At 44.2% G+C, this 27,662-nt stretch overlaps 1 protein-coding gene across 6 annotated transcripts in view; it reads left to right on the plus strand.

Annotated features, from left to right (window-relative positions):
- Nucleotides 1-27,662, plus strand: part of FAM107B (family with sequence similarity 107 member B) — a 278,237-nt gene that overhangs the window by 195,190 nt on the left and 55,385 nt on the right. The window contains exon 1 of one of the 6 annotated variants that reach the window (XM_010341183.3): nt 434-27,420. The exons of 4 other annotated variants lie outside the window; for them this stretch is intronic. The gene's annotated coding sequence lies outside the window, so the exon portion shown is untranslated. Of the gene's footprint in view, nt 1-433; nt 27,421-27,662 lie in introns of those variants that run through there. One more of the 6 variants, XM_074405005.1, reaches the window with a different exon arrangement.

Here is a 27,662-nt window from a genome sequence, read left to right on the forward strand (position 1 = left end):
CTTGTGGCCAAGAGTTTGAGACCAGGCTGGGCAACATAGTGATCCCCATCTCTACAACAAGTTTTTAAAAATTAGCTGGGATTGCTGGTGTGTGTCGGTAGTCCCAGCTACTCTGGAGGCCGAGGCGGGTGGATCACTTGAGCCCAGGAGTTCAAGGCTGCAGTGAACTGTGATCACACCACTGCACTCCAGCCTGGGCAGCAGAGTGAGAACCTCTCATTAAAAATATATATATATATAATAATTTTAAAAAGAATTATACAAACTTACACAAAAATTGTTTAATTGCAGTTAAGAACTGGAAAGGGAAAACAGTGCTTTATGAATTAAGGTGCTCAGAAAGAATGATGTCATTGGCAATGAAGGAGGGGGTTGGGTATCTGATGGTGGAAACTTCAGGGTGGGTGGGTGGGGCGGGCTGTGGAGCTGCATGTGGATTTGCTCAGGGCCCATCAGTTCAGGGCCTGCTGTAGGGGCTTGGCTGAACAGATGAGGTGGACTGTTCAGTTCTGAATGGAATTTGGCTGAGGGTTTGGGATGCTTCGTCGTTGGATTTGAGATGGATCGGGAAACCGTATGGCTCTGTTGCAGGATCCTTGTTGAAGGTAAATGTCATGGTCAGTGACCCGGGAAGCCAGCTGTGGTGGGATGTGGTGTCCTGAGTTGGCCTGGATTCCAGCAGGGAGGACTTGTGTCACGCAAGGGGCACCAACTACAGCTGTGCCCACCAGAGGTTTTGTTGCAGATGAAAAGATAAGAAGGATTTGTGGGGAAAGAGTGAGAAGACTTATTTAAGAACGTTATTCAGACTCAGATGAGCTATAGGAAGGAAACGGGGAGAGACGTGCAGAAAAAGGAGGGACAGTGGTTTGACCCTGGATGAACTCTTGACTTTGAGACTGACTTTTTTTACATGAAAATAAATCTTTCAGCTTTAAAAATATTTAAAGAGTAAAATTGAGTTCTGAGATTCCCGAGATGTATGTGATGGAAAAGAGCTTTTTTTTTTTTTTTTTAAGCAGTGATCCCATAGCAGGGTACATGCTGGCACTGAGAGAGTTAAAGAAGGAGGGCTTCCCCACGAGGAGTGAATAGTTTTGAGTGTGTATGTTCTGTGGAAACAAAAATCATTATTCAGCTGCAGATTCTAAATTCTTTTATTTTCCACTATCAAAGATGTTTCGCCAAAGATGCGAGTTAAGCCTACCTTTTTAAAAAAATGTAGCTATGGGTTCTCACCATGTTGAGATCCCAAACTGATCTCAAACTGATCTCAAACTCCTGGGCTCAAGTGATCCTCTTGCCTTGGCCTCCTGAAGTGCTGGGATTATAGGTGTGAGCCACCAGGCCTAGCCTACCAAGGATGTGAGTAAAGCACACCTTAATAGTCCTAAAATAGGCTCTGTGGTCTGTAGTGGTGTTGGGTGTCTGTGTGTAGTCTTGGGGTTCCTGCTGTGGCAGAGAGACTGGGGTCTAAGGAGAGCACCCCTTTAGAGACCGTGAGAGAGCAGGGGACTCTGGGCTGCTCAGCAGGGCTCTCTGTGGTGGGGCTGCTCAAGTCCTTAGCACTCAGGAGACTAAGAAGTCTTGAAGTGGGGGGACACTGAGCCCCAGGAACCCTCAGGTTATGTATGTGTTGTCAAGTCTTCTGCGGAAATACGGTCGAAGAAATGGAGGTTGCAGACCGGCTCTTCCCACCATGGCTGGTCGTAGGTGCAGGTGCTAGAGGGTTTTCCCTCCTTGTTCTCTGCTCTCCTTTCTGTGGTCAGTGCTGACTTGAAAGATGCTGGAGCATCTGCAGGTGAGAGCCCTGCTCTGCCACAGCCCTGGGTGGGAGGAGTGGAGTTGCTGAACGGAGCAAGGCACTTCATGTGGTGTGGGGGAAAGGTTTGGAGACCCAGCCAGGCCTGTCAGGGTGAGGGTCCAGGCCTGGCTCTGTGACCTCCAGCAAGTCCCATAACCCCTTTGAGCTCTAGCATTCTCATCTGTGAGACTGCCTGGGTTATATGCACTTCCATTGCACTGTGGGGACATGTGGCCCCAGAAATTTGGCAAATGAGGGGTGTTTATGCTGTTGTCCGTGTCTGCAGCCATTAAAAAAAATGTTCTTTGCCAAATGTTACTGTGATAAGAGCACTTAACATGAGCTCTATCTTCTTCCCACCCCTCACAGGGAGTCTTGCTCTGTAGTGCGAGCAAGACCAGGCTGAAGTGCAGTGGTGTGATCTCTGCTCACTGCAAGCTCTGCCTCCTGGGTTCAAGAGATTCTCCTGCCTCAGCCTCCTCAGTAGCTGGAATTACAGGTGCCCGGCTAATTTTTGTATTTTTAGTAGAGACAGGGTTTTGCTACGTTAGCCAGGCTGGTTTTGAACTCCTGACCTCGCGATCCGCCTGCCTCAGTCTCCCAAAATACTGGGATTACAGGCGTGAGCCACTGCGCCTGGCCAAGATCTACCCTCTTAACAGATTTTTAAGTGTACAATATTTTATTGCCGACTACAGGTGCAGTGTTGTAGGGCAGCTCTCTAGAGCGTATTCCCCTTGCTGAACTGAAACCTTCCGCCCATTGATTGGTACCTCCCCATTTTCCTCCACCCCAGTCCCTGACAACCACCATTCCACACTTCAAGTCTATGGATTTAGCTACTTAGATGCTTAATCTAACAGGGGTCTCATGGTATTTGTCCTTCTGTCCCTGGCTTCTTTCTTAGTCTCCCAGGTTCATGCATGCTGGTGCTTGTGGCGGAACTACTTCTTTTCGAGGGCTGCATGGTATTCTACTCTATGTATATTACCACATTTCTTTACCCATTCATCTGTCCTTAATGGTGAAGTTGGTTTCACAAAACTCCGGGAAGAAAACAGGGGAAGACATTCAGGATACCGGTCTTGGCAGTGATTATGTGGCTATGACACTAAAAGCACAGGCAACAAAACCAGAAATAAATGGGATGGCATGGAACTAAAGAGCTTCTGCACAGCAAAGGAAACAGTCAACAGAGTGAAAAGGCAACCTGCGGACTGGGGGAAAATACGGGCAAATATTTTTAGATATAAACCCCTATAAGGGGTTAATACCCAAAAAGTATAAGGGATTCCCGCAAATCAACAGTAACAAAATGAAGAACCCAACTCAAAAATGTGCTAAGGACTTAAACAAACATTTCAACTCAGAGTTTTATTTTTATTTGACATGGAGTCTTACTCTGGTGCCCAGGCTGGAGTGCAGTAGTGCCGTCTTGGCTCACTGCAACCTCCGCCTCCTGGGTTCAAGCGATTCTCCAGCCTCAGCCTCCCAAGTAGCTGGGAGTACATGTGCCACCATGTCCAGCTAACTTGTAATTTTAGTAGAGATGAGGTTTCACCATGTTGGCCAGGTTGGTCATGAACTCCTGACCTCATGATCTGCCTGCCTCGGCCTCCCAAAGAGCTGAGATAACAGGTGTGAGCCACCGCGCCTGGCCTCCACTCAGAGTGTTAGTAATGCAGCCAGCGGTGATGTCAAGATGTGGACACAGGGACACTTGGGAGGGAGGATGGGAGCTTTGTCCCTGTCCCCACCTGCTCCTCAGTATCTCTTCATGCCTTCAGGAGAGTGTTAAAGATAACGGTTTTCATATTAGGAATAGCATATTTTATTCTATTCCTGGACATGAGTTTTGGCACCGTTCCTAAAGTGTCATAATGAAGTGTATAGGAAAGAGAGCTGTCAGATTGCAGTATAAGCTTTTCTGTGTCATTATTAATAGATGAGACAGAGCATACTTCGTGAAAGTTAAAACTCACGCCTTATCCAGGTTTTAAGGTATCTGGGCCTGGTGGAAGCTAATGAATTTACAAAAACAGTATAGCCCCATCATGAAATCCTGCAGTATAAATAATCACAAGTGGTTTATGAGTATCTAGTGTAGGTATATCAAAATCTCCGTGTTGTGAAGGAAGTTGAGAATGCCATGCATGCATATGGGTATGTAGAGGGGGCTTTATAATATTCTTTCCCTTGTAACTTGATGTTATTTGAAACATGTAAAACTGGTCAGAGTTCTTTTTCGTCGTTTCTTTTGTTACTGGATGTGCAGGGTAAAGTAGTGTATTGGAAAGAGAGAGGTCTAGACTTTAAAAGTTTTCTGAATCTTAAGCCAAAGCTTGCCGTGAATTAGTATATGACTTTTGAGCAGGCCGTTATTTCTGTTTTCCAACGTTGTCTTCTGTGAAACAGAAATAGTCACACTCACTCACCTCATAGAGTTGGCTTAGGGTGAGATGGAAAGCCTGCATTCTTTTTTTTTTTTTTGAGATGGACACTCACTCTGTCACCCAGGCTGGTATGCAGTGGTGTGATCCCGGCTCACTGCAACCTCCACCTCCCAGGTTCAAGCGATTCTCCTGCCTCAGCCTCCCAAGTAGTTGGGATTACAGGCACACGCCACCACACCCGGCTAATTTTTTATTTTTTGTAGAGATGGAGTTTCACCATGTTGGCCAGATTGGTCTTGAAATCCTGACCTTAGGTGGTCTGCCCGCCTCAGCCTGAGCCACTGCACCAGGCCAAAAGTTAGCATTCTTTATGCCTACTTGTCCTTCTAGGGAATGCTCTGGAATGGGAACACTCCTTAGGATAGGTGACTCTTGGAAGGTGGGAGGAGGCAGGGCCTGGGGTGCACAGGAGAATCAGCTACATCACCTTTTAGGTTCCTGCCGTGGTGGGTGAATTCTGTTATTTTGTGCCTGCGGGATGGGAGGTGCCATAGAAGACATCAGACGTAGAGTTTGACCTGGGTGAGTCCGTTGTCCTCTTGGAGCTCCCATATTCTGACCTGCGAAATGCAGTAATAATAATAATATTATCGTCAGTGAATAGTTCTTGATCACCTCCTATGTGGCCAGGCATGGTGTTCAGTGCTTTATGACATTTCTTCATTCATGCAGCAACTATTTAATGAAGGCTGCCGTATGCTAGCCATTGTTCCAGGCTCTGGGGGTCAGTGGGATCCCTGGCTAGGATGGAGGATGGGACAGACAGAATCCCTGCCTACATGGAGTTTATATGCTAGTGGATGACAGAAAGTAAATAAGACATGTGGATGAGGTGATTCCTGTGGTCAGTGCTGTGAAGAAAACTAACTCAGGTCAGGTGGCTGGAGTCTGGTGGGAGAGCAGGGGTTTTTATTAGGTTGAGGCCCCTCTGAGGAGGAGAATTTGAGATTTGAGTGAGGCAAGGGGATCAGCCTTGTAGAACCAGTTGCAAATATTGGTCCAGTGGCTGGCAGGATCTTGCTGTGGAAGGAATGGCCAGAGGGCCCGTGTGGGAGACGGTGGGCATGGCAGGAAGAGAAATACATGGGGTCGGAGGAGGCCTGGCAGACCACGGTCAGGACGTGGCTGATGAAGAAGCCACAGGAGGGTTCTGAGCAGGGTGTGCAGGAGATTGGCCTTGCATTTTGTAAGTGTGTCCCTGTGGCTGTGGAGGGCACCGTGGACTGCAGATGGTCGGGAATGCAAGCAGGGAGACCCACCGGGCTGCCACTAGGGAGGTGGATTGGAGTTGATACAAGAGAGAAAGGCATTACGAATGATACTGCTCTTTTGGCCTTGTTGCCATTGATTGATCTGGGGAGACTGGTGGAGGAGGAGCTTTATGATATTCACATCAGCCTCTGGACTTTGTATTGTTTGATTCCCAGTTTACAGATGTGGAAACCAACGGGGAGAGAAGTAAAAAGTTTGCCCTAGAGCCTGGCCAACACGGTGAAACCCCGTTTCTACTAAAGTGACAAAAATTAACTGGGCATGGTGGTGCATGCCTGTGGTCCCAGCTACTTGGGAGAGTGAGGCAGGAGAATCGCTCGAACTCAAGAGGCGGAGGTTGCAGTGAGCCAAGATCGTACCGCTGCACTCCAGCCTGGGTGACAGAGCAAGACTCCCTCTCAAAAATAAAAAAAAGAAAAAAACAAAAAAGGTTGTGCTAGGAAGAAGCTGAGCCAGGATTAGGATCCAAGTCTGATCCATGTCCAAGCCTTGCATTTTCAATCATTTTTGCTATATCTGTCATGTCTGCATTTACTTTCGTGGCCAGATTGATATGAAAGTACCTGCAGAAACGCTTGGGAGATGCATCTGTTTTGTTTTTAGTATAGCTTTATTGCAGTGTAATTTATATGCCGTATAATTCACCCGTTGCATGTGTACGGTTCTGTAATTTTTAGTACATGTATCTTTAGTAAGTTTGTAAGGGTGGGCAGCCTCCTCCAGTTTTAGACTTTGCCGTCAGCTCCCCCTCCCACCCCCAGCCTTAGTTAATCAGTGATCGTTTCTCTGTCTCTAACATTTTGCCTTTGTACAGCTAGAATCGCAGCGTGGCCTCTTGTGTCTGGTTCCATTGATTTAGCATCGTGTTTTTCAGATCCATCCATTGTTGCCCGGACATCTGCTTTTAAGGAACCTTCTCAGCGTTTGTCATATGTCATAAGAGGTTCTCTGCTGATGAGAATATTCCCTGAGATGTGCCTGAAGATAAGAATAAAAATAACAGTGGCCAGCATGTCCTGAGCATTTGTTATATGCCAGGCACAGTTATGTCCATTATTTTCTGTGATTTCTAGAAATCACTTTTAGAAGCACCAACCAATGCATGAGAGGTACCGTGATCAATGTTTTACAAGTGAGGAAACCAAAGCATGGAGAGCTTAAAAGCTGGCTCAGGGTTTGAAGAGCTGAGATCAGGCCCTACTCCTTCGCACTCCCTTCACTATGTATTTCAGGCTTGTGACTTCGGAGCCTCACAAGGGGATTGGGATTTCAGTTGGAGAATGCATTTACCAGTTTTTGGGGTTTGGTTTTGTTTTTTGGCAGAGTCTTGCTCTGCCATGCAGGCTGGAGTGTAGCGGCGCCATCATAACTGACTGTAGCCTTGAACTGCTAGGCTCAAGGGATCTCTGATCTCAGCCTCCTGAGTAGCTAGGACTACAGAGTGCTTTACCTCTCTACCTTTTAAATTTGATGTTTTGTAGAGATGGGGTCTTGCTATGTTGCCCAGTTGGTCTTGAACTCCTGGCCTCAAGCAGTCTTCTTGTGTTGGCCTCCCAGAGTATGGGTGTGAGCCACTGTGCCTGGCTGAAAATTGTAGTTTTAAGGAGAATATTTGTACTGAATTTTTATTTTGGTGTTACCATGTGGAGAAGATATCATCTTAAAGTGATCCATTTGTGAAGCAGTTTTCTTAGGTGTAGTGTTAGGTTGGCTCCAAATTAAAAACGTGTAATTACGTCATGAGGCAGAACTTGTGTGTTTGAGTTGTGTTTTAAAGTTTGTGTCTACCAGAAATGCCATTTTTGTTCAATGTGCCAGGGCTGTTACCCTATTAATGAATGGAATTTAATTAGGCACCATTCATTTTTCAAGATGTTTATCTAGTTGTATTATATGTTAATACATTTTACTCTCAGACAATTCTATATCTAAACAGTATTTTTTCCTACCCACATAGAGTCTATATTAGAAGATTGCATGTTTTATGTTGCAGAGGAGTTTTTTGCATATCACAAGAATTCTGAAATTTTAGAAAAGATTTTAAACACCTAACACACACAAGTAGTTTGGTAAAAGCTGGTTACATAATTTTAGCCATGATAAGCAATACTTTTTTTTTTTTTTTTTTTTTTTTTTTTGAGACAGGGTCTCACACTTGTCACCCAGGCTGGAGTGCAGTGGTGTGATCTCAGCTCACCGCACCCTCTGCTTCCCAGGTTCAAGCGATTCTCCTGCCTCCACCTCTGAAGTAGCCGGGATTATAGGTCCCTGCCACCATGCCTGGCTAATTTTTTTTTTTTTTGTCATTAATTTTTATTTTTAGTAGAGACGGGGTTTCACCATGTTGGCCAGGCTGGTCTTGAACTCCTGGCCTCAAGTGATCTATCCACCTCAGCCTCCCAAAGTGCCGCCGCGTCTGGCCAGCAATACATTTTTTGCAATAAGCACTAATGTTAAACTGGGTTCTACCCTGGTTTCTGGTAGAACACTTTTTACTGGTGTCATATCTTACTAAACTTTCTCAAATGGAGTTATGGCATTGTTAAACTGATTTTTCACATTCAGTACATTTTTCACTTTTAGGGATTTTTAATTATAATTCTATTTTACCAGTTCAAAGTAGCAAATGAAAGAGCTTTTTATGTTAGAATACCTAGTTTTCAGAATAAAAATTGAGAATTAATAATATGAAATTTTAATTTAAAAAGACTTTCTTCAAATCTTTGTTAATCTCTTTATATGGTTAGGGTTGCAGGGAAGCCTGCCATTTTTTAAAAGAAGATTAACCCATAGAATGGTAGGCCTTGGAAATGAGTGAAAGAGGTCAACTATTGTTCCATATTTTTTGGGCAATTCCAGGCAGTGCAGCGGCAGTTTAAAAATCCTCATGACTTGAGCTAGAAACCTGGTGGAAAGGAGGATGTGGGAGCAGCGGTAGAGGCTGGAACGGTGCAGTGAAGAAGCTGTGCTCTTCCATTGCTACAGGACTCTGTTCAGCTTTAATCTGTGCCCCGGCTGGATGTTGCATGTCAGCTGCCCAGGCTACCAGTGTGCAGGCGCAGGAGCTGGAAGGAAGCAGGCCCCAGCCTGTTTCTTTTTCCATTCCAGAGTCACTTCTGATTGGCACATGCCTTGAAGAGAGGAGATACTGCAAAACCGATCCAAGTAAAATTGAAATTGCAGCAAGTAAAAATTGGGCTGTACATGTAATGTGTGCATTTTATGCAAGTTATGCCTCAATTACATATGTTTTTTTTTTTTTTTTTGGAGACGGAATTTCACTCTTGTTACCCAGGCTGGAGTGCAATGGCGTGATCTCGGCTCACCGCAACCTCCGCCTCCTGGGTTCAGGCAATTCTCCTGCCTCAGCCTCCTGAGTAGCTGGGATTACAGGCACGCACCACCATGCCCAGCTAATTTTTTGTATTTTTAGTAGAGACGGGGTTTCACCTTGTTGACCAGGATGGTCTCGATCTCTCGACCTCGTGATCCACCCGCCTCGGCCTCCCAAAGTGCTGGGATTACAGGCTTGAGCCACTGCGCCCGGCCAATTACATATATTTTTAAAAGATCTACAAAAAACAAAGCCAAACCACAAAACCCCATGGGTAGAAACCCTGGAGTAGACACTGTTGAAGATGCCAAATCTAAGTCACCCCTTGGCTGTTGTCTCTTTTTCTCCCCTCCCGCGTCAGAGGTGCCTTGCTTTGATTTATGTGATAAAATCACTCTGCACAGACCTGTGATTTTATGCTTTTTAGGCAAATTGCTGTCACATGAAGCCACAGGGTTGCTATGAACCTGTCGGCAAAAATTGCCAGCAGAGAAACCTGTACATTTCCTCTCTAATAACCTGAGGAACTGCCTCTTCCTTTGCCAAACCTGAGTGGTCTTCCTTGAGGGCTTCCTGGTCCTGAGCTGGATGTGGCCCAGCCATTCATAGCCTAGATTCGACCTGGCTTTTCAACTCAAGGGTGGTTGGACATGCAGTTTGGGAAATCAGATGGCAAGGGATGGGGGAAGCCCAGGGATCTGTTGAACTTCCTACCTCCCCAGCACTGATTTCATCTCTTATTCACTTAAAAATGGCTTTTCTTAAGGACTAGGATGTGAACAGTCTGTAAATTGCATTTGATGGTGATGCCTCTGAAAGCTGTATGCATCTAGAAGAGTTCTTCTGCCCCCGCCCCTTCCCCCCATGCTACTGACTTGTTGAAGGAATCAGGTCATTTGTTTGGTAGAATGTTCCACATTCTGGATTTAGTGCTGGTTTTCTTTTAAACTCATCCCACTAGTCCCTCTATTTCTATAAACTGGAAGTTAGCATAAAAGCTTCGTCAGATTTATGTACAACGTTTTTGGCAGGATTAATTTGTTGGTGGTGTCATCTGGCTTAACGTTGCATCAACTTAGGAAAGGGTCTGACTGTCTCACGTGTAGTGATTCTAAAACTTAGCGTTGGGGTCCTGTTGTGCGTGGCAGCTTGACCCTTTCATTTCCTCATCGATCTTTCTCCCAGTGCCTTTAGCATTCATTGATGACTGTTGTTTGACTTAATTATTTCATTAGAGATTGTTGATTCTTCTCTCTTAATGAGATGGCAGTGAGCATGAGATGAGATTTAAACTGACCAGGGCATCAGGGAAAACTGACAACATTGATACAGCTTAGGGGCATCTAAAGAATTAACAGGAAAAAGCAAAATTGGCTTGGCTCTTGCAGTCCTTGTGAGAGCCTTCTGTTATTAAAGCTGATTACCATTTGCACGGTCTTCTATGGATGCTACCGTGTCAGGTTACTTTTGTTATTTCAGCCTTGAGTAACAGCAATATTCTGTGCATATGTGCTGACTCTGTTGTGTACATAACGGGGGTGCCTGTTCACCTTAGTTAGGAGATAAAGACCTAGGTTTGGGAGATAGAGTCTCCGTCATGGTGCAGATCATAATAGAGAGTATTTTTTTCAATTGTCATTTAAAAATTTCTGACATATAAGGAGACATTCATGCTCAGTCTTTTCTTATAAAAGATCAGTCATTGATGAGTAAAATCGCTACAGGAGCATGATACATCTGAAATAGTTGTGTGTTTTCTTCTGCAAAAGTACTGGAGAAGTGGATCTTTTAATGGCAACTCTCGACTTCATTGTTAAGGTTGTCTGGAAAGGGTAGATGCTTGCATTGTTTCTGTTACGAAGACATGGAGAGTTCCTTTGAAAGGAGCATGGTCATAGCAAATGAATTTAGTTTATATGTGCTCCATCAGCACCAGGCTGCACGGTGACATCCTACACCTGCAGATTTGGGGACAATTTCGATATTTGAAGGCCACCAGAGTGGAAATATATTGATTCTAACTACCATGGGCAAGCCTGTCTTTTGCCACAATGTGTTCCTTGAAATCCGATTACAAAAAGGATCATTATGAAGTAGGTTCTAGGATTCCCGCAGTCACAGTCTCATACTGAAGAGTCATGCTGTTGACCAAACACTTCGTTTCATGTAAATCATGGCTGTGACCAGTAAGTCCTAAAACAAAGATGTGAAAACTGGAAACCTGAAAGAGCTGGAAATCACAAATGATGCTTTTGTTGTCAGCGAGGTCGGGAGCTTGGAGAAGCCATAGAAATAAAGAGGCCATCTAATCAAGACTCTTCATTTTTGGTGAATAAACCCACGCTTAGATGTGTTAAATCACTTGCCCAAGACCACACAGCTAATAATTTGTAGAGTTGGAACCAAAACTCATCCTGGAACAAGGACCATTAATATGTAAGTGTTTCTTTTGAACATGCTACATGCTTTTTACATGCATCATTTTTGGATGGTCACGACAGCCCGGTGATTTAGGACTGTAATTGGCTTTATTTCCTGAGGAGGATGTTGAGGCATAGAGACGTTCAGTAGCTTGCCCAAGATCACTCAGGACTCAGATATATTCACTACAGAGAATGTACTTAAAAAAAAATTTTTAATTTTACTTTATGTTCTGTGATACATGTGCAGAATATGCAGGATGGTTACATAGGTATACATGTGCCATGGTGGTTTGCTGCACCCGTCAACCCGTCATCTAGGTTTTAAGCCCTGAATACATTAGGTATTTGTCCTAATGCTCTCTCTTCCCTTACCCCCATCCCCTGAGAATGTACTGTTATTCACCCTATGGTACTGCCTTTTGATTCATTTGTTCGTTCATTCATTTCTTCTTTTTTACTATTATTACTATTTAAAATTCATTATTTCGTGTTAAAGGAGTACCTTATTCCTAATAGCCTGTAAACATTGCCTTTCAAGGACTTTCCATATGTGCTTAAAATCTATATTTTTAAAAACCCACCAGCTCTAATTATTGCAGATATGGCCAGTGGAAAGTTATGCACTAACTATCATAAATACTATTTTAAGAATTGGTCATTGTGCTTGGCTTGTTAGTTTGAAAAACTTTCAGATTATAGATGGTTTAGAACTCTTAAAAGTTATTTAGGTAAGTTTGAACTGCTAGTTTCTTTCTTTTAAAAATAATTCCTCTGACCATTCTTTAAGAAAGTCACCAGTTATTCCTTTTTTTTTTTTTTTTTTGAGACAGTCTCTCTGTGTCACCCAGGCTGGAGTGTAGTGGCACAATCTCAGCTCACTGCAGCCTCTGCCTCCTAGGCTTAAGTGACTCTCCTTCCTAAGCCTCCCAAGTCGTTGGGACCACAGGCACACACCACCACGCTTGGCTAATTTTTGTGTTTTTAGTAGGGATGGGGTTTCACCATGCTGACCAGGCTGGTCTTGACCTCCTGATCGCAAGTGACCCGTCTGCCTTGGCATCCCAAAGTTCAGGGATTACAGGCGTGAGCCACCGCGCCCAGTCTCACCACTGATTCTTTAAATTCTTGAAAACATCATGGGGGAATCGACTTGGAATGGGTTTGGAGCCCTCATTCTCTGTCTTCTTCCTCCTTTTCACTCCCCTTCAGTAACATCCTGGGCAGTCCTGAAGCTGAGATTTCATAAAGATCACTGTGTTTTTGGGAGATAGCTGTGTGGGCTAATGGGCGGGGAGGACAGGAGGTGAGAATTCACCCTGTGGCAATGGGAGAGGGTGTTTGGTGTTGATTTTTTGAGTGTCAGCCTTTTGTTCTTGGGATGGTTGGTCAACTGTCCTTTTCTCCATTGGCACTGCCCACAAAGAGCCGGATATGGGTGTGTCCGAGGGTTTATGGGACATACTTACCTGTGTGAAGCAGGCTCACAGGGAGGGGAGAATGGGTAGACCCTGGCAGCATCCAGGGAGACTTGCACGTGGGCGTGGTTTGTACTCTGACCCACTGGCGACTTTAAACAATTAAATAGCACAGTTGGCTCTGCAGCTATCTGGTATTTTTGCCTGGAGTAGGTTTGTTTTGTTTGAAACGCTTCTAAGTGACGATTCTTTGTGAGCTTCCTGTTTCATACTTACAGCTGAAATATGTGATGACTGAAAATCTCCCAGGACTGTTTTTTCCTTTCCCCCTTTTCTCCATTTGTGCTGGAAACAGAACAGCTTGCACGCACAGCCTGGAGCATGTCGCCTGCGTGTGCTTCTTGGTGGACCATGGCACACAGCTGACTAATTTCAAAAACCGCCTATTTATATCCTCTTACGAGTCGCTGTCAGACATGCGGCGCTGTCTCTGCTAACGTCACGTCAATTGATGTGGATTGTAAAATGGAGGTAAATGACTTTTTACTCACGGATGAGTCATCAGGTAGTTTTCTTTACACACACAGCCCACCATTTCTCTCCAGTGTGTCACACTAGTAATTCGCCCAAGCTGGAGTTTTCAGCAGTTATCAGAGGACTGAATGCAGGAGGAGGTGGTAGAGAACACCCAGCAGTCTTAGTTTATAAATGAAATGACAGCCTAGGGCGCTGAATTACTCAGAGCAGAAAGCTCCTCGGTGCAAATCTGAGACTAGAGCTCTCTCTTCCCGTAGCTTCAAATTGAGCACAGTGTCCTTTGCTGTCACCCACCTTGCCTCACCCTGCCTACCCCACATGCTGGGACTTGACACCACAAAAGAATAAAAACAAGAACAGGAAACAAAACCTCCTAGTTACCAGGGTTATGGTGCCGATTTTATAGCAGAAAAAATAATGTTTAAAATATGTCATCCTAAAAAAACTCTTTTTTTTTGGATGTTTGTGTAACACAAATTCTTATTCATACTAACAGAAAGTCTTAAAAACATGAAGCATGAAAGTAGTTATTCATACTGTGAACAAAAGCCTAGCATCTATTTAAATGGGTGAGAACTTATCTTTGTCGACTGTATCTGTTGTCCGCATGTTGACTTCTAGGGCTGAGCAACTTCCTGTGATTGGATAAATATGGGAGTTCTTTCTAAAGAAATATATGAGAATATATTTCTGAACATAAATCCATGAGCGTTTATACATGAGTGTACTCTGAGTGCCGAGGGCCGTGGGCTCCCAGCACCTGCATTCCTTGGACTTAGGGTTTTGTACTTGCTGTTTCCGGCAGCAGAGCCTTGCTTTCGTTCTTGTTCTGATTTGCTGTAACTTCAGGTGCACTCAGCCAGGTGAGATTGCTCATTGAACGTCCCAAAGCAACAGAGTAAGAGTCCTGGAGGTTTTAATCACTGTCTTCTCAATAAGCCGGCAGAAGGAAATGATCTGTGGGAAGAACGTTCTGCAGAATGGAAGCATAATTCTCATCTGCAGCTGGACCTGGGAAGTGCTTTCCCACCTTTGGGTTTTCCCCTGGTTGCTTGGTTACACACAGCATTTTTCCATATCTAGTTGGCAGCTCTGAGGACAGGGACCCTGGAGTCCTCATCTCTGTGTCTTCTGAGGGTCCTACAGGGAGGAAGTGCTGCTTCCCGAGTCGTTGCTGCTGCCGAAATCAGGCCCGGACTTCTGCTGCTGCTCTCGGTGGGCGGGGCTGGGCATCACGAGGCCTGCCTGGCTGGGTCCTTGTGTCAGTCTTGGTTTCAGGCTCAGCATGTCTCCACATCTGGATCTGCAGGAGTCGCTAGATCCAGGAGAAGCTGAGATCACACCATTGCACTTCAGCATGGGTGTTGCAGGAGAAAAAAAAAAGTCATACACGCAACTAGGTAAATAAAATAGAATTAGAAAGTCAAGGCCACCCTATACAAGAAACAGCAAAAGTGTTATACACAGGAGCTAATAGAATTTCCAGATCTCTGTATTAAGTGTGGTTTTGAGCTTCCCGGAGGCCAGGACCAAAAATAAAAAGGTACATACTATACATTCTTAGAAAAAAGTAAGTATCCATCTTCTCAAAGAAAAGGAAAAAATATCATGGCATGATTGTCCAAAAGAAGTTTTCCGCTGAAACTTTGTCTGTGGAAAGGCAGCATTTCGTTCCGTATTTGTATCATTTTAGTCCCACGTTTCCTGAACTCAAAACCCTCTTTCCTAAGACTTGCCATGAAACACTCCCATGAACAATGGCGACCACGAATCTCTTTCAGGGAGGGTGTCTTTTTGTACTCTGTGTTGGTCTCAGGCCCTGGGTCCTGAGGGGTGGCCTTGGGACATCCAGGAGAATGGCCAGCAGTGTTTGTGTAAGGACGATTCTTCCGGTGAGTGGATGAACTTGTGGCCTTGTGCGGTCGCTTCTTTTCCTTTTTCTCTGTAGCTTCCTTCCACTGTCAACTTCTCCCTCTCCTTCACGTCAGGAGATGTTGATGAGGACGTGCCCAGGTTAGTTAGGCTGAGCCTGTTCTTCTTCCTCTACCCTCCCCCACCCTCTTTATGATTGGGGTGGGGTGATGTGTCTGGCCACAACTTCCGTGACTCCTTTTTAAAAACATTAAAAATGCTCTCAGGCCTGGACCCTGCGTTAAAAAAAAAAAAAAAAAAGTCAAAAATGTTGAGCCACACCACGTGCTTGTGACTTGCACAGGTGAAAGAATACTTAGCTCTAGGAGAAGGGTGGCAGTGAGTGGGTGGAGACTTCCCGCTGAGGTGAGCTTGGGTCCTGTTTTCAGAGTTCTGTGGTCTGTGCTGTGGTCCTGCGCTTCATGTCACCTGTCGTTAAGGAGCAGCAGCAGCGAATTTCCCTGCAGTGTATGCATCTCTGACCCTACCCTGCCAGGGCCCTGACTCTTTTTTTTTTGAGACAGAGTTTTGCTCTTGTTGCCTAGGCTGGAGTGCAGTGGCGCAGTCTCGGCTCACTGCAACCTCTGCCTTCCAGGTTCAAGCGATTCTCCTGCCTCAGCTTCCTGAATAGCTGAGATTACAAGCATGCGCCACCACACCTGGCTAATTTTTGTATTTTTAGTAGAGATAGCGTTTCATCACATTGGCCCTGCTGGCCTCGAACTCCTGACTTCAGGTGATCTGCCTGCCTCAGCCTCCCAAAGTGGTGGGATTACAGGTGTGAGTCACTGTGCTCCGCCAGCCCTGACTCTTAAATAAGACATAGGCTGTCCCATTAACCAAGTGAAAGGGATATGTCCTATGTCCTCTCCTCTCTCCCTGGGTAACTTCTGCCAGATGAAGAATTTTTCTCTTTCTGGTTTCTTTAAATGCAGAAATAGTAATAGTATGATTTGCCACGCTCTGGAGTGAGACTATAGGGCCCACGTTACAGCTCTGCCATTTACCAGGTTTGTGATCTTAGGCAAGGGACTCACCTGCTTGAGTTTTGGCTTGCTGGTTTTTTTTTTTTTTGAGACAGAGTCTTGCTCTTGTGCCCAGGCTGGAGTGCGGTGGCGTGATCTTGGCTCACTGCAACTTCTGCCCCCCAGGTTCAAGTGATTCTCCTGCCTTAGCCTTCCCAGTAGCTGGGATTATAGGTGTGTGCCACTACGCCCGGCTAATTTTTATATTTTTAATAGAGATGGGGTTTCACCATGTTGGCCAGGCTAGTCTTGAACTCATGACCTCAGGTGATCCACCTGCCCTGGCCTCTCAAAGTGCTGGGATTACAGGCGTGAGCCACTGTGCCTGGTGAGTTTTGGCTTTCTTATCAACAAAATGGGGATAATAATGTGCCTCCTTCATAGAGTTATACGGTAATAAAGTTGGTGCATGAGTGGTGTGCCTCCAGGGAATAAGCACTCAGTACAGTACAGCGTTAAAACATGTGGGTATGTGGTTGCAGTAACTTACATTTTCATACTGTGGTGCTGTTTTTAGAAAGACACTCTGTTTCTTAGAGGTGTGGTCACAGTTTATTCTCTAATCTGGGTCAGAGTGAATTGTTTGAGAATACGTGTGCACATACAGGGATAGCAAAGAAAGATTTGAAATTGAAGAGTTGGCTGGGCACGGTGGCTCATGCCTGTAATCCTAGCACTTTGGGAGGCCAAGGTGGGTAGATCATGAGGTCAGGAGTTCAAGACCAGCCTGGCCAAGATGATGAAACCCCATCTTTACTAAAACTCCAAAAATTAGCCAGGTGTGGTGGGAGGCGCCTGTAATCCCAGCTATTTGGAAGGCTTAGGCAGAGAATTGCTTGAACCTGGGTGGCAGAGATTGCAGTGAGCCAAGATTGCACCTCTACACTCCAGCCTAGGCGACAGAGTGAGACTGTTTCGAAAAAAAAAAAAAAAAAAGGAAAGAAATTGAAGGGTCATAGCAACTTTGGATCCCATTGGTAACCCATGGCAAACACACAGGCTGCTGCTGATGCTCTGGATGGTTGAAGACAGGGTTTTATTCTCATGTGCCGTAACTGGGAGTGTTAACCTTTGTCCCAAAGAGTATGTCAACAATATACGAGAATTGAAACTGTCATCTTGGGCAAGCATCCTGTACAATTTTAAACAATCAAAATTTTGTACAGCATAATCTCCTTATGGTAAATGGGCACTGATTTTATTTATATTTATTGTATTTTTGGGGGGTAAGGTCTTGCCCTGTTGCCCAGGCTGGAATACAGTGATGTGATCACAGCTCACTGCAGCCTCTGACCCCTGGACTCAAGTGATCCTCCCACCCCAGCCTTCTGAGTAGCTGAGACTGAGAGTGTACCACCACGCTCACCTGAGTTTTAATATGTTTTCTGTAGAAACGGGGTCTTGCTATGGTGCCCAGGCTGTTCACCAACTTATGACTTCAAATAGTCATCCTGTGTTGGCTTCCCAGAGAGCTGGGAGTACAGGTGTGAGCCACCCGGCCCAGCAGGGCATAGATTTTAAAACTGCTTCTGGTGTGGACACCTGCTGGTGATGGCAGCCAGAGTTAGATGTCCCTGGGAACATCCTGATGGCCGGGTGAGGCTGTGGCAGGGATGGCTCTGAACGAATGTCTTTCAGGCCGGTTGATTTTTCCACTGCATTCTGTGGCCTGGAACTCTGAGACTTGAATCAACTGCTTCTTGAGTCGTGGAATGCATCTGAAGCTGAGCCTGATGCGGGTTCCAGCCGCTTCCCTCCTGGCACCCTGCCCCAGCCACACTGGCCTCTTTGCTGTTTTCCCTGAGCAGTCACTCATGTGCTTGTCCAGGGCCTCTGGGTTTCTCCTGATCTCTCTTTGGAAAGCTTGCACCCCACGCGCTTGCACCTTTGTAAATGCAGCGTCTGATCCGCACGCTGTCTTTGTAAACTCAGCGTCTGACCCGCGTGCTCTCTTACTCAGCTCTGTTGTTTTTCTTCTGAACACTGCACCAGTCCCACTGCAGATACGTGTGTGCTCATTTGCAAATTGCCCAGCCTCCTCATCCCCTGGCCCAGCCACTAGAACCTGCATTCCTTGGACTTAGGGTTTTGTACTTGCTGTTTCCAGCAGCAGAGCCTTGCTTTCGTTCTTGTTCTGATTTGCTGTAACTTCAGGTGCACTCAGCCAGGTGAGATTGCTCATTGAACTTCCCAAAGCAACAGAGTAAGAGTCCTGGAGGTTTTAATCGTTGTCTTCTCAATAAACCGGCAGAAGGAAATGATCTCTGGGAGGAATGTTCTGCAGAATACATTAAGCTTCAGCTTGGAATGAAGTTAGGATACTGGGAGGCCAAGTGTGAGGATCTGTTAGCATTTTCTTTCAGTGAATTAAAATGATTTAAAGACCGGTGAATTAAAGGCTAGGCATAATCCTATGCCTTTGGCCTTTAACAATTTTTATTTTAAAAATAAGCAGCCATGTGTTCAGTGTACTTTTATTTGGCATGAATGAATAAAGGCTTTTTTTCATGCTGTAGTGCGTTGTTCCTTGTGTAAGATTCCATGTAGAAAACTTCTTTTAGACAATGATGCCATGTTTTTTTCTTTTCTTGAGAAGATGGATACTTATTTTTTTCTAAGAATGTACAGTATGTACCTTTTTATTTTTGCCTGGTCCCCAGCAAGCTCAAAACAACACTTAATACAGAGATCTGGAAATTATAGTAGCTCTCGTGTATAACACTTTTGCTGTTTCTTTTGTAGAGTAGCTTTGACTTTCTAATTCTATTTACCTACTTGCATGTATGGCTTTTTATTTATTTATTTATTTTTTGAGACAGAGTCTTGCTGCAGTGCCCAGGCTGGAGTGCAACAGTGTGATCTCAGCTCACTACAACCTCTGCTTCCTGAGTTCAAGCAATTCTCCTGACTCAGCATCCCGAGTAGCTGGGACTATAGGCACCTGCCTGCATGCTCGGCTCATTTTTGTAATTTTAGTAGAGATGGGATTTCACCGACTTCACCAGGCTGGTCTTGAACTCCTGACCTCAAGTGATCTGTCCGCGTCAGCCTCCCAAAGTGCTAGGATGATAGACATGAGACATGTATGACTTTTAACATACTCCAAACCTTCTTTGAAAGGAACTAGTGAATGACAGAACAGTTGTATCCTCCTCTTATCTCCTAATATGGGGTATTGAGTAACCAACTTGGTTTTGAAATTCGGTTGCCCTTGTGTGTTTTTACTTGGGTAATGAGACCAACAGATATTTCTGGATTTGCTTAAATAGAATTTTCATTTCTTTGCTTGATAAAGCCCAGGGTTGTACTTTTAGGGCTGGGAATACTTTTAGGGCAGTTCCCAGCTGGGTAGAGAGGTAGGAACAGTTTTGAGATGACCCTCTCACTGGTTTCCTCTGTTTATTCCAATTGTGAGATTTTGGATACTTTGCAATAGAGGCTTTAAATATGCACGTTTTTACAGCCGCTGGTTAACCGGCTTCTGAAGATTAAAATGCGGTTTCTTCAGCCTTGCCGTTTCCAGAAGAGAGTCAGTGCCTTCCTCTATTCAAGGAATTCTACTCATTGGTATGGATGTTTCCAGATGATGCTTAAATGGCTGAGCCTGCTTTGGAAAAGCTTACATTTTAAGAAATTAGTTTTCACAGTTGGTATGTCAAATTGGTAATTGTTTCAGAAGCAACTTAAGATAACATATTAGAAAATCAGTTTATGGACTTGAACTTATTGCTTCATGCAACGAATGAGTCTTTTCTGGGTGTTTGTCATGGGGTGGCGGTGGGGGGCGTTCCTGAAAGGCCTGTCTATATTAATAGAAAAGGAATGTAGCTTTTTTTTTCTGTTACAATTTTGGTAAAGTCTTACAGTGAAATGTGAACAAGGCCATCATTTTTAGTCTGTGTTTGAACAAGAACATGCTATACTTTTTGGAAACTCTGATTGAGTAATTAGTACTTGGGGTCATGATGAAGCACAGGTGAGCGAACTTGCCACATTCTTTTTTGAGAAGGAGTTTTGCCCTTGGTGCCCAGGCTGGAGTGCAATAGTGCAAGCTCGGCTCACTGCAACCTCCTCCTCCCGGGTTTAAGCGATTCTTCTGCCTCAGCCTCCCGAGTAGCTGGGATTACAGGCACGAGCCAACATGCCTGGCTAGTATTTTGTGTTTTTAGTAGAGATGGGGTTCCACCATGTTGGCCAGGACAGTCTCAGACTCCTGACCTCAGGTGATCCGCCCACCTCAGCCTCCCAAAGTGCTGGGATTGCAGGTGTGAGCCACCACACCCGGCCAACTAGCTGCATTCTTTAGATTCAAATTTGATTGTGTCATTGTTTGCTCCCAACAGTGATTTGCCAGGCATGGTGTGTTTACTCATGTTCTGCCTCATTCTTTCTCCTCCTAATCTCTTCTAAAATAGTTCTGTTTTCCTTTTGTTGAACAGGAATTCCCAAGTTAATAATTCTTTCTTGTGACCCAGGGTGCAGTTGGTGAGGTCTTCTTGCCTTCTGAATGGCCTGTAGCTGCTTCCTGACTCCAGAAAAAATGTCTTAAATGAAGACTGCTATCACTCACTCTGTAAACAGGACGAGAAAGTGAGCAATTTGGCAAGATCCCCTCTCTCGGCAAGTCTGATGGATTTTTTTCCCCCAGTGAAGACTTGTCATACTCATAAGCCAGTGGTGTTATTTCAGAATCTCCAAAGGAAATGTACATCTGTAATAGGGAAGCAACTTGTTTATTCTGGATTTTTCTTCACTATATTTCTAATGTTGAGGAAATTACTCAAAGAGGTTTGTCAGAGTGAAGACAGCTGAGTGAGATTGGACTGAGTTTGTGGAATGTATTAATTCAGTTGATGTCCATTCAATTCCAAATGCAGGATCCGGCACCCAGGGCACAGATAGGTGCAGGATATTTGCCCTCGGGCAACTTCCGCATAGTTAGGGAGGCTGGCACCTGCTTGCAGTTCACAGAAGTGTTAGAGTAGTTGCTCATTCTGCTTGGAAGCAAAGTCATTACCATTTCAATTAATGAACTTTTCCAAATGGAAAGAAAGCTTTGTACTGATGGCACTGGCTCTGGATATAGAGGTTGAGAGCCCGTGAAGCTCTTATTTAAACGTGAAAATGGGTGTCAACTTTATGACTAAGTTCCATTGGGAAGAACTGGGGAAAGGAATCATTTTTAGGTGGCGTTAGCCATACTACCTTTAATAATTAAAAAAACCTCATGTAACTCAATGTGTTTCCTGGCTGGCTGCAGTTACAGAAATATTGACTGTCCAAAAATGTTTATTTTAGAGAGAAAAATGGCTTTAATATTGGAGAATGCACAGAAAAACTGTAGATTATAAGTACTTTGTTCACGTCGGGGGTTGAAAACATTGAGGCTGCTTCATTAGGGTTATTAATGTGCGTCTGTGTTGTTGTGTGTATATGCAGAGGTTTACAGATCTAAGTTTCAAGGTCTGGCACTTGGAACTGACCTGAGATTAGAGTTGAAGAACAAGGCCTCCCGTGCCATCCTGGGAGCTGAAATCCTAGGATCTCAACCCGAAAATCAAGGGCTAACCCTCTGATATCGATCTGTGTACTTTTGGAAATATAGTTTTTAAAAAGAAACAATTTTTAAAACTAGAACTTTAAAAATATTTGTTTGTATTATGCAGGTTTATATATGTAGCTATAAAAGGCACATGTAAGGTTGCTTTCTTGAAGATTCACCTGAAGCTGTTTTCTTTCCGTGAATGGAAGCGTTTGACAGAGAAACACCTTTGTAAGCCCACATCAAGAATACGTTATTAGAACGTATTCTTTCTTCATTGGGCCCTATGAGACCAAGCAGAAAAACCTAGCAATAAAATGCAAATGTGAGCATGCTTTCTTTAAGATGTATCAGAAACTGTTTTCTGTCAGGGAACGGAAGGATTTGACAGAGAAACACCTTTGTAAGTACACATTGAGAATATGCAATTAGAATATTTTCTCAATTGGACCCTAGAAAGGAAGGAGCCATATCTAACCATGAAAGGCATTTTTCATGTTTCTGTAAGATTTCATCATAAGCAGTGCTCTGTGAGTGAATGGAAGCATTTGATAGAGAAGCTTCTTGTAAGCATACTTTGACAATATGAAGAAACAACCATTGATCCAAAAAAGCAATGCATGATTATATATTTTTTCAGATCTGCTTGAAATCAATGTTTCTGTTTTTTTCATCGTGTTTAGTAGAGGCAACACATTACTAATTGCAAATATTCTGGGAAGATTTAATCTAATAAAATATCCCTTTTCTATTTAGGGATCTGATCATTTCTGTTCTTAACTAGGTTTTCATGGTATTCTCTACCTTCCTAACAAAATACTTTTTGGCATTGCGATATTCTTTAATTTTATAGTAAATATCCTTATTCTTGTTTTATAGATAGAAAAAAGTAAAGAACAAAGATGTGTTTGCATTGTTAGGATTCTAATAGCACAGAATACGACTGTAACTGTTTCTTTCCAGTTGTGCCAGTTTTACTAATATCATGTAGTACAGAAAGCCATAAATTTGGGAGAGTTTTCCCACTGTTCACTGCTTTATAACTCAGTGGCTTTTTTTTTTTTTTTTTTTTTGAGATGTAGTCTTATACTGTAGCCCAGGCTAGAGTGCGGTGGCACGATCTTGGCTCACTGCAACCCACCTCCTGGTTCAAACAGTTCTCCTGCCTGAGCCTCCTGAGTAGCTGGGATTATAGGTGTGCGCCACCACACCCAGCTAATTTTTGTATTTTTAGTAGAGACGGAGTTTCACCATATTGGCCATGCTGGTCTCGAACTCCTGACCTCGTGATCTGCCCGCCTTGGCCTTCTGAACTGCTGAGATTACAGGTGTGAGCCACTGCGCCCAGACAACTTAGTGGCTTTTAAAACAATTGTGAAAGGTACGTAACAAAGTAGATGATTTTAACCACATTGCTGTGGAGCCATCTCTGCCGTTCATCTTTAGAACTTTTTCATCCTCCCAAACCAAAACTCCGTACCCATAATACAATTCCTCCCCATTTCCTTCTCCCCCCAGCTTCTGGGAACCAACATTCTACTTTCTATGAGTTTGACTAATCTAGGGACCTCATATAAATGAACCACATAGTACTTGTCTTTTTATGACTGATTGATTTCACTTAGTGTGACGTCTTCAAGGTTCGTCTGTGTGGTAGCATAAGTGACAATTTCCTTCCTTTTTAAGGCTGAAAAATACCTAAATTGTGTAGATAGACCACATTGCTTATCCATTCATCCCTTGCTGGATCTAACTCACCGGTTTTACACCAAGGGTCACAGCCTGCGTTTCGAAATGTGAAGTAGAATAGGAAATACGTGCCCACATGAGGCGTTCATATTGTTTTGTGAAGCCCGTACACACATATGTCTGTCTACATAGTGATGTTAAATGTTTTTCTGATTGTCAGTGGCTGTCAGAAAAGTTTGGAAGCCATGCCCTAAAGATTCTTTAGATGTTGGGGTTTCCCCAGGCCCCTGTGGCTGTGAGCTCCTTTGTGACATGTGGTGTTCCCTTGGTGTCCAGGCCATCACACAGTGCTTTTTCTTTGCTGCGTTTGTATTGTTCTCCATTGAAAAGCTTCTTGGCCAGGCGCAGTGGCTCACACCTGTAATCCCAGTACTTGGGGAGGTTGAGGCGGGCAGATCACTTGAGGTCAGGAGTTCGAGACCAGCCTGGCCAACATGATGAAATCCCATCTCTACTAAAAATACAAAAATTAGCAGGTGTGGTGGCATGTGCTTGTAATCCCAGTTATTCAGGAGGCTCCTGCAGGAAAATTGCTTAAACCCAGTAGGTGGAGGCTGCAGTTAAGTCAAGATCGCACCACTGCGCTCCAGCCTGAGAGACAGAGTGAGACTCCATCTCAAAAAAAAAAAAAGAAAAAGAAAAGAAAAGCTTCTTCCCTAGTACAGGGAATTACAAGCTACTTAAACTAGAAATTCAAGAAAATATGCCACCTGCTTTCTTCAATGCAAGCAGCTCATCCCCTTTAGTGCTTATTATTGATTCATACAGATAATGTAGTTTATGAGCTACTTTCCCAAAGGTCAGCAAAGTCAGTGTTTTTATTAAAGGTCAGTATGAAAGACTTAATAAAAGGAGGTCATATTTCTTTTCCTGGTGTGTCATCTGATGGGTGCATTATAGCCTAGGGTAATATGATTTTTGGAATAAAACAGCCCTGGATTCAAGCATCCTGTTACTTGCTAGCTGTGGCCAATTAGACACAAATTATGAAGAGATTTCACCATCTTCATACAGAATTTATAGGGGCATGTGTGACTTGTGTTGTGGGTGGAGAGGCATTGGGGAAAAGTGTGATGTCGTGTTATTAAAATCGTGCAATTTTATTTCCTACACTTCACACTAACAATATGATTTCCTAATTATTTTTCTAGGAGTTGACTAAAATGTCCTAATAATCTGTGAGAGGTCTGTGCTAAGTTTTTTCTCAGTCTTCTCTCTTGGCCGATTGTGGTCCATGGATAAAAACTGTATGTCTGGCCTGCTAGTCTGATTGGCTGCCGAGAGGTGGATGGCTGTGATCCTCCACCATAGCTTTGTTCTGAGACTTGGGTGGCAGTGGAAACTCCTGATTGGCAGGAACTCTGCAAGCGTAGGTGGGAGCAGTGTTTCCCAAATGCTGTTGGCCTAGGGATTCTACCATGGGATGATGCAGCAAGAAGGCCCTCACTGGATGCAGGTCCTCGACCAGCATTTGTACCCATCTGCAAAATGTCCTACTGAAGATCCTTCTTAACAATGTATAGATTAAAACAACAACAAAACCGTGGTTTAGTTTTGAGATATTGCATAGATTATATCCACCATGCATGCATAGTGTAATGTCTCGGCACAGAATTTAAAGAGAGATAGTTCACTCTTACAGATTCAGTTGGGAATAACTGTGTTAGGATGCCTGGGGAACTGTCACCTTCTTATCTGTTTATTAAACACTAATTCAAGATTTTTTCTCAGGGTGGAGTGCGCATTCAGTATTGTTTGTGTATTGTACTAAACTCTGTTCTTACTGAACTGATATTTTACACTTTTTCTAAGCAGAGAGGAGCTGAACCTTTAAATATCTACCCTGGTCTTGTGGCATTTCATGTTGAGAATGCCAAAATATTTCCTGTGTCATGGGATGAGAGAAGGAGCAGAAAGAGCAGATAAACTCCTGGGCCCTAGTTTATTTTTATTTATTTATTTTAATATCACATATTCACAATGATGATCATTTGGAAAGAATCCAAGTGAACCAAGCATTGTTAGTAGACACTGCTGTAGTCTGTTCTGTGCTGCTGTAACAGAATACCGTAGACTGGGTAACTTACAAAGAAAAGAAACTTACTTATTAATTTATTTTGAGATGGAGTTGCCCAGGCTGGAGTGCAGTGGTGTGATCTAGACTTACTTCAACCTTTGCCTCTGGGGTCCAAGTGATTTTCCTGCCTCTGCCTCCCGAGTAGCCAGGACTATAGGTGTGCTCCACCACGCCCTGCTAATTTTTGTTGTTGTATTTTTAGTAGAGACAGGGTTTCACCATGTCGGTTGTCTAGGCTGGTCTTGGGCTCCTGACCTCAAGTGATCCTCCAGCCTTGGTCTCCCAAAGTGCTGGGATTACAGGTGGGAACCACTGCCCCCAGCCAACAATATATGTCTTACAGTTTCTGGAGACTGGGAAGTCCAAGGTCGAGGGCTTGCATCTGGCAAGGGCCTTCCTGCTGCCTCATCCCATGGTGGAAGGTGGAAGGGCAAGAGAGGAAAGGGGGCTGAACTCTTCCCTTTTATAACCCACTTCCATGATAATGGCATTAATCCATTCATGAGGTGGAGCCTGCGTGACCTCATCACTGTTGCAAGGAGGATTCAGTTTGAACATACGAACTTTAGGGGACATAGTCAAACCACAGCAGACAGTTTTCAGAGCTTTCCACCGAGCCTGTGTCTCTCCGTAGTGCACTGACTGAGCAGGGCCGTGGCTCTGGAACGTGGCTGGTGTCTGCTGTGCATTGGGCTTGGTGCAGGGGTTGAAACGTACTTATGGGCCAGATGTCACCAAATGGGCATCTGTATGTGCCTCTGCAATGGTAATTTCACACTTTCGCTTTGATGTATATTTACTATTTCCTAATAATTTAGTAATAACAATCTGGAACTGGAAGGAACCTCCTTGCTTTAGAGGGGATTTGAACCTTCAGCCCAGAGGTCATACAGGTATAGTTGGACAGAATTAGGATTGGAACTCAAGACCCTTCTGCTTGTAATTTGTTTCTACCCTAATACACACACACACACACAAACACACACACACACACACACACACACACACTCATTTTTTCTCTCTGTCTCTCTCTCTCTAATATGTATTCCCCCCCCCCCCTTTTTTTTTTTTTTTAGAGGTGGGCTCTTTCTGTCGCCCAGGTTGGAATGCAGTGGCTGTTTACGTGTGTGATCGTAGTGCACTGCAGTCTCAGACTCCTGGGCTCAAGTGGTCCTCTGGGGTAGCTAGGACCACAGGTGCGCACTGCCGCACCTGGCTTCTGCTGTATTAAACACAGCCCTTCCCCATTGAAAAGTCTCAGCACATTTTATAAAGCGGGCTTTGAGGCGTTGAATCCCAGCCTCAGGAGGGCCGTTCTCGTTGCTGTCCGGCCTTCATGCTGTGGGGGTTGTGGTGATGCCCTCACAAGTACGAGAACTCTGCCTCCTCCAATTGGAGATTAACTCACTCGCGCTTCCTGCAGTCAGATTGTATGAGTGTCGGAATGGGAATGGTGCCCATCCAGGGCTGGAGAGGTCTGCTTGCATGTTTGCTTCCACGTAGAGGAACTGATTTTTTACGTACAAGCACATTTATCAGGGCTGCGAGCACGTTCCATGGGTCTGGAAGGTCAGTGACTGGTACCAGAGTTGGTACGGGTTGTTTTTCATTGTTTGCTCTGGCTTCTGTGCTGGATGAGGTCATTCACTTGTACATAGTTCCTGCTTTCAGAAGTTGCTAAAGGCTTTCTCTTTGAACTTGAACTGTGGCTTTTTTGATTTCCAGAAAGAGCTCTTTGGGGGGGATGGTTAATTCTTGCTTTGGGCGCTCTTCTTCACCGCTGTAAGAAACCACCAGAGTCAGAAGGTGCATTCCTACTAAAGTCTTTTTATTTGCCACCTTGGATGTGAAAAGCCTGCCGATAGCTACTGAGGTGAGGTCAGTCTCTGTAACTTTTGTCACTTAGGCCTTGATGGGTGACAGGGATGGGGATGACTTCCTGGGCTAACTCTTCCCTTGCTGAAAGATGATTTTTCACCACCTTGAATGCTCATGATTAAAACATTAACAGGAAAATAGATATCTGAGGTAAGAATAAACACTGGGATCTTTCTGTGGCTGTTGAATAATGTAGTCCTTCTCTAGAAGATGTTATGTGAATTTAGACTTGTTAACAGAAT

Source organism: Saimiri boliviensis, chromosome 8 (assembly GCF_048565385.1).
Source record: "Saimiri boliviensis isolate mSaiBol1 chromosome 8, mSaiBol1.pri, whole genome shotgun sequence".
NCBI classification, from domain to species: domain Eukaryota; kingdom Metazoa; phylum Chordata; class Mammalia; order Primates; family Cebidae; genus Saimiri; species Saimiri boliviensis.